The following is a 6,901-nucleotide window of genomic DNA, read 5'->3' as shown; positions in this document are numbered from 1 at the left end:
ATAAATATTCATTATAATTAAATGTTGCATATATTATAAGAAAGTATTTGATAAAAGATTGTGAATCTTGTTGACAAAACACTCACATAATTCTTCATTATAATTAAACGTTACATATATTATAAGGAAGTATTTAATAAGATTAGGGTAAACAACACGAATTATATATTGTTTCTTATCGCATTTTTCTCTTATAACTAAAGTACTGAATTGTCTTTAAGAGAAACAATGCATTATTATCTTGATTCTTTCCTTAGATTAGTTGGAATGAACTTGCCGTGTGATTTCTAGTTTCATGCTTGCAACATAGCAATAATTTTTAAGAGGTTTTGCATTCTTTATTTCTTGAATCTCTTTCTTTTGAATGGGGCCTACATTCCCTTGTCCCTTGGACAATTGAGAAAGACTTATTATAAGAGTTAACTCAACACAGAAGAGGAGCCAAAAGTAAATTCCCAGAGTGTGTTTACTTTGATTTAAAGAGTCTTGTTTATTTTTCCAGAATGATGCTCCTTTTGAATTTCTTGCAAGAGTTTTGTTTTTATTTAACAAATCCCTGAGGTCATAATCTGGCATACATTTTGCTATGCCTCTAAGTTTACTTACCTGGATTGAAAAATTAAATGTTGGTGTAAATCTTACATTTATAATGCCCGACAAGGACCCCCTGCATCCCCTATTTGTCTAAAGCACCGAGCACCCTGTTGGAAAAGTAAAGACTGAATGAGCATGACTGTGGAACCTAGAATTTCAACTTGTGATGCCTACATAGTAATTTTATCAAACTTTCAACTCTAAAGCTTTAGGTACCTTTACATTCCTTTTTTAGAAGTCACCTCATGACAAGTGGCATTGACCTGCCAATGGCTCGCTGATGGCACGAAAAGCATTAATTTACTTTATATTGTGGTTTTATTTTCACTTGTGATTCTGTGCAAAATCAGGAGACTCCTTTTGAGGTATAAACATAATGAGATATGCCTGATACATTTCATAGATGACAGAGTTCCAAGATAAAGGATAATTTGATAGAATGGAATATTATGCTTTTTACAATTGCTTTGAAATATTTTTCCAATAATGTCATCTATTAGCTATTAAAAATTTAGAGCCAAATATAGGAAGCCTCCTGTCTTTAAACCGCACAATGCAAGGAAAATTATGGATCACATGAAACTAATAAGTGTTATTCCATCAATCCTGATATTGTGGATCAATGTTTGTCTCCAAGGTACTAGTATTGGCTTACAGAGTTTCCTCACCTTGGAAGGCTCTACTGAAAAATGAAAATATTAAATAAAGGTAAATGAATCCGCTACAACCTGCAATTCATTGTGAATGTTCTATTCGATTCCTTTCTAACTAATATAATCAGGGATCTCTTTTTTCAAAAAAGCAATCAGGGGAAAGTGTTGTTAGCTTATATTAGACATAATTTAGACAAAAAATAATGGTAGAAACAAAGTTGTTAGACTAGATTGACCATATTTTTTTGGCTAATTCATTTTAGCATGAATCGAGAACATCCTATACTACATAAATGGTTGGGAGAACTTCAAATATGACTATCGAGGATAAAACCATCATCTCTAATGGAATTTCCCAAATGGAGTGACTAGGTTAAATCTCCAATAAAACATCAAGGGTTGTCTACAAATAAAACAACACAAACATCCTAATTGTTGAAAAAGTCATATTCATAAGAAACTTTCAATTTGTTGGTCTTGGTCTCCTCCTTTCCCTCAAATCCACCACCACCACTATGAAACTATCATGACTATTGTGATGGAGTGCTAATCTAAAGATATATTTCATTGCTACCTGGGTTGATAAATACTTCACATATTCTCTTATTTAACATATGAACTTGCATTTCTACCATGTCCATGAGAAAAACACCTTCAAAATTTCTCACAACCCTCCTAATTAAGGGATTCTCATCATTAACTTCTTTAATATCTCCATCACAGAAAATTTAAACCTTCTCCGCACCAAGGCAAATAACACTAAGCATGGCACTTTAAGCTATATATGTTTCTTTTTACATTGCTTCGCCTCTCATCTTGATAAGCTTGAGCCGATACACAAAGCAAAAGGAACTAGAAAATGTGAGTTCCATATACTTTCTCAGGCTTATTTCACATGCCATGCCACTAAAATAAACTAGATTTTGCCCTCCATTATGATTTATAATATTTCAATTGTATTCAAGTTCGTCACATATATTGCAGGTTGGCTTATAAATGTTGAGTCTAGATTTTTGTTGGGTTCATTCAACCACAAATATAGAAGGTCATGCCCCAATATCTCCTTTTATTTTGCAAATAGAATAGTAGCAACGGGCATAGTTTGTGAATCCACAACTTTTTCACCCTGGCCAAGAAAGAAGAAAGGCAAGGTATGTTTGTAGTGCCATATTAGAGGGGAAAATTTTTTTCTTCTGAATTTTGTTAGTAGATACTATCAGTGTTAACTAGTACAAGTGGAACAAATCTTCTAGGAAATGGTTTGGGGTAGAAAAATAACACCGATGAAGTTAGAAACTGCAGTAATGATCCAATTTTTCCATATAAATTATGTGTTTATTCTAGTTTGGTTCATTGTTTATTTTGTAATGACTTCACCGATCCCTTTCTTTTGTTTGAATGTTTGAATTATAATCCAAGTAAATGCCTACTTGTCTAATATAGATTTATTATTATTTATTTTCCAAGTCTTCTAAGCATAGAGAATGGTGCAAAAGTGGAGGTTGTGCATCAAAGTTTCTTGTTGTCCAAATCCCGGTCAAGACATTGTGAAATATGTTCTTCATAATGTAGACAGAAATCATGTGCCACATAGAAACATATAATTGCATTTGAGGACAATAAATGACAAATGCTATTATATTTCCCTTTTTGAGGGGCTAAAGGAGGAAAAAAAATATGTTGTCAATGACATTAAAGTTTTCAGAAACTCACAACACATATATCATTATATCAACGACATTTATGAAGTTTGAATGTAGAATTTAAAACCGTTTTACAAGGAAGCAGTAATGTGGATTTCTCGGTTTCAATATTCTAGCATACATTACTATGCAGACATTTATAAGTTGTCGACCGATATTATTTCCATAGGAATGTCAACTATAGATGGAGGTGTCAGAGATGACATCGGATCACCATCTATTGTAAGAGAAGGCATTGATCACCACAAACATAGTTCCCCAATATGTGAATGTGTTCTTATGATAATTTTCCTTGGAGCTATCATGGCATGGTTCTTTCACTAAAGAAAAACCCTTTGATATGTTATTTTTCTCGATGTTGTAATGATTAGGATCTTTTGTATGCATGAAAAGGTTAGGGAAAAATGTGTGGCATTCCATGTATCTAAAAAAATGTAATATTTATAGGGTTTATGATATAATAGTTGAATGTTTTTTAGGTTATTTACACTCAATGTGCTTGTCAATATCACTATCAAAAATTTCATTGATTTCGAAATGAATTTTTAAGGAATGGGTTGGGGTTAAGATCCAAGTCAGAAGAGCTTATTGTAGTTCACTAGTTGTTGTATTGTAATGCCCATCTTTTTATTTGTGTTGGATGTGCATTCAAAACAATTTAGAAGGAAATGAGGCAACCCATTTAGTTAACACTACAAGAAAAACGACAGTGGTAAGCGGTGAAAAATGTCACCATAAACTCATTAGTGATGGTCAAAAGAGCATTCGTCACCAAAAACTGAACATTACCAAATGTGGCATCGCCAAAATTATAGGTGTTGTAGTCACATACAAAGTTTTTCACCAATAATTATTTATAACAATGGATAACGACCGTCACCATTTCATATGAGCAATGGTGACAGACCATAGCCTCCATCACCAAAAACTAAACGTCACCAAAGGTTGCGTCACCAAAAGTATAGGTATTATAGTGACATTCAAGGTCCATCATGAATATTGATTATAATGAAAGATAGTGACCATCACCATTTCGCATGAACAAAAATGATTTATTGTGATGGATATTTAATGGTTGTCACTATTGGTGCATATATGGGACGTTCGTTGACCGTCACTGTTATAGACATTTTTGGGCACTGCAACCCCAATCAATAAATGTCAATAAACCAAGGGCTCTTAAGTCCCTAAAAGTTATTTTCTAACCCCTAAAGGAACAAGGTCAACTGATTACACCTTTTCCCAGAAGTTCTCCATGAAAAACTACTCAGACACTTCTCCTGTGACACTTCTGGGAAAAGGTGTAATCAATCTGCAAGGTTGAGCAGCGTGGAATCTTCTAGACACTTCTCCTGTGACACTTGCCTCTCTCAATTCGACCAAGGATGAGTAAGAGATCATCAATCTCCAAGTGGAATCAAGAACTATCAGAGAGAAGACACTAATAAACTCTCAAAAGCTAACTCATCTCCCTTGCAGATATCTATATATGGATCCCTCATCCGAGAGATCCAGAGGCGGGAATTTTGTATCTTGTGAGGAAGTGTTGTTGGTTTATTGGTGCAATATCATAGTGTTGGGTGATCTAAGCTTGTCATGAGGTGAAGAAGGGCTTATTCTTCCTGAGAGGATGATACTAGGTAAGAACATTTGGTTGTAACTCTCTTGGCTCTTTCTTGATTATCAATAAAGCTATTCAAGTTTTCCTCCATACTCTTGTGTGATTTAACTTTTATGCATTTGTATGGTCAATTTATATCTGATCCTAGATTGTTTATGATAATAGATCTATGTTCTCGTATAGTATTGTGCTGCTTTGATTCTACAGGTACTCTGTGAAGCTGGGTATACAAGGAAGCAAGTAGCAAAGGACTATCAGAAGAGAGAGGAATCGAACAAGGAATCAAGCGCAAGACAAAGGTTGGTCTCCTTTATTCTTCTCTCATCTATCTCTCATAAAGGAAAATGAAAGTAGACTTTACTTTGTTTGTTTCTAAGGTAGCCACTAGCCTTAGTGGGATTAGTAGTTCTGCATAGACACTATTCCCGGTAACAAAATGGCGACACCACTGGGGAATAGTGTCTATGCAGAACTGCTAATCCCACTAAGGCTAGTGGCTACCTTAGAAACAAACAAAGTAAAGTCTACTTTCGTTTTCCTTTATGAGAGATAGATGAGAGAAGAATAAAGGATACCAACCTTTGTCTTGCACTTGGTTCCTTGCTCGATTCCTCTCTCTTCTGATAGTCCTTTCCTACTTGCTTCCTTCTCTACCTAGCTTCAAAGAGTACCTATATAATCAAAGTAGCACAATACTATACGAGAACATAGATCTATTATCATAAATGATCTAGGATCAGATGTAAATTGACCATACAAATGCATAAAACTTAAATCACACAAGAGTATGGAGGAAAACTTGAATAGCTTTATTGATAATCAACAAAGATCCAAGAGAGTTACAACCAAATGTTCTGACCCCGCATCATCCTCTCAGCGAGAGGAAGCCCTTCTTCACCTCGTGACAAGCTTAGATCACCCAACACTATGATATTGCACCAATAAACCAGCAGCACTTCTTCACAAGATACAAAATTCCAGCCTCCGGATCTCTGGGATGAGGGATCCATATATAGATATCTGCAAGGGAGATGAGTCAGCTTTTGAGAGTTGATTAGTGTCTTCTCTCTGATAGTTCTTGATTCCACTTGGAGATTGATGATCTCTTACTCATACCTGGTCGAATTCAGAGAGGCAAGTGTCACAGGAGAAGTTTTTGGAAGATTCCATGCTCCTCCACCTTGCGGATTGACCCTACCATTTGTCCCTTTGCACCCATCGCACCTCCAACATTGTTCTGGGTGCGTTGCATGCTAACCGTCCAGTGGATAAGCCAACATGCAATGCACTTTCGATGTAGAAAGGGTGCGATGGAGCGAGGGCAAGTTTTTCAAACCCCAGAGGCTCAGAAAAACTAGAAATCAGGCTCAGAATGCAAAATGGAAAGGATGAAACGAAAGAGCTCAGGTTTAGCTCCTACCTGGTCTGGGCGGCACCAAAAAAGGCCCAACAGCAACTATTAGCTGCAGAGGTGCAGGTGGTCTTCTGGTTAAATGGGGCATTGATTTCATGACATGTAACCCCACCTCGACCGGGGGGCATGGGTACATCATAGTCGTAGAGGACTATTTTACCAAATGGGCCGAGGCGATGCCTACATTAGATAACACTGGTGAAACAGCTACCCTTTTCTTTTTCAATCATGTAGTCGCCAGATTCAACATTCCACAGGCTATAGTCACATATCATGGATCGCATTTTCGAAATCACATGATGGCCGAATTAGCTGCCAAATTAGGACTGTCTCACGACAGCTCTACTCCATATTACCTGCAGGCCAACGGACAAGTTGAAGCAATCAACAAAGTCCTGAAGCGCATGCTGCAAAGGATGATTGGAGTCCAAAAAAGGAGTTGGCACCTAATCCTGTACTCAGCCTTATGGGCATACTGAACATCGGTAAGAAATGCAACCGGGTTCACACCTTTCCAACTGGTGTATGGCCTAGAAGCAATCTTACCAGTTCACTGTGAAATCTCGTCCCTCAAACTCGCAATCGACCTTCTCCCCGAAACTTCAGAAGAGGAGGCTCGTTTCTTGGAACTAATCCAATTGGATGAAACCCGTCGTAATGCCGCTTTGGCTAACAAAACCCATAAGAAATGAGTCAAGCCGCAGTTCGATAAGAATGTCAAACCCCGTGTCTTCTCGGAAGGTGACTTGGTCTTGCTTTATGACCAGGAATCTGATAAATTGGGAGCAGGTAAATTAAAATATTATGGATGGGCCCTTATATTGTTAAACGAGTGTTAGCAAAAGGAGCCTACGAGTTAATGCATCACGATGGAATTCCACTGGCGCGACCTCGTAACGGGTTGTACTTTAAGCAT

This window comes from Pinus tabuliformis, chromosome 8 (assembly GCF_031772625.1).
Source record: "Pinus tabuliformis cultivar Carrire ecotype Pingquan chromosome 8, CPIR1, whole genome shotgun sequence".
Taxonomy (NCBI): Eukaryota; Viridiplantae; Streptophyta; class Pinopsida; order Pinales; family Pinaceae; genus Pinus; species Pinus tabuliformis.
The sequence above is the reverse complement of the archived record's forward strand: the minus strand, read 5'-3'. Positions refer to the sequence as shown.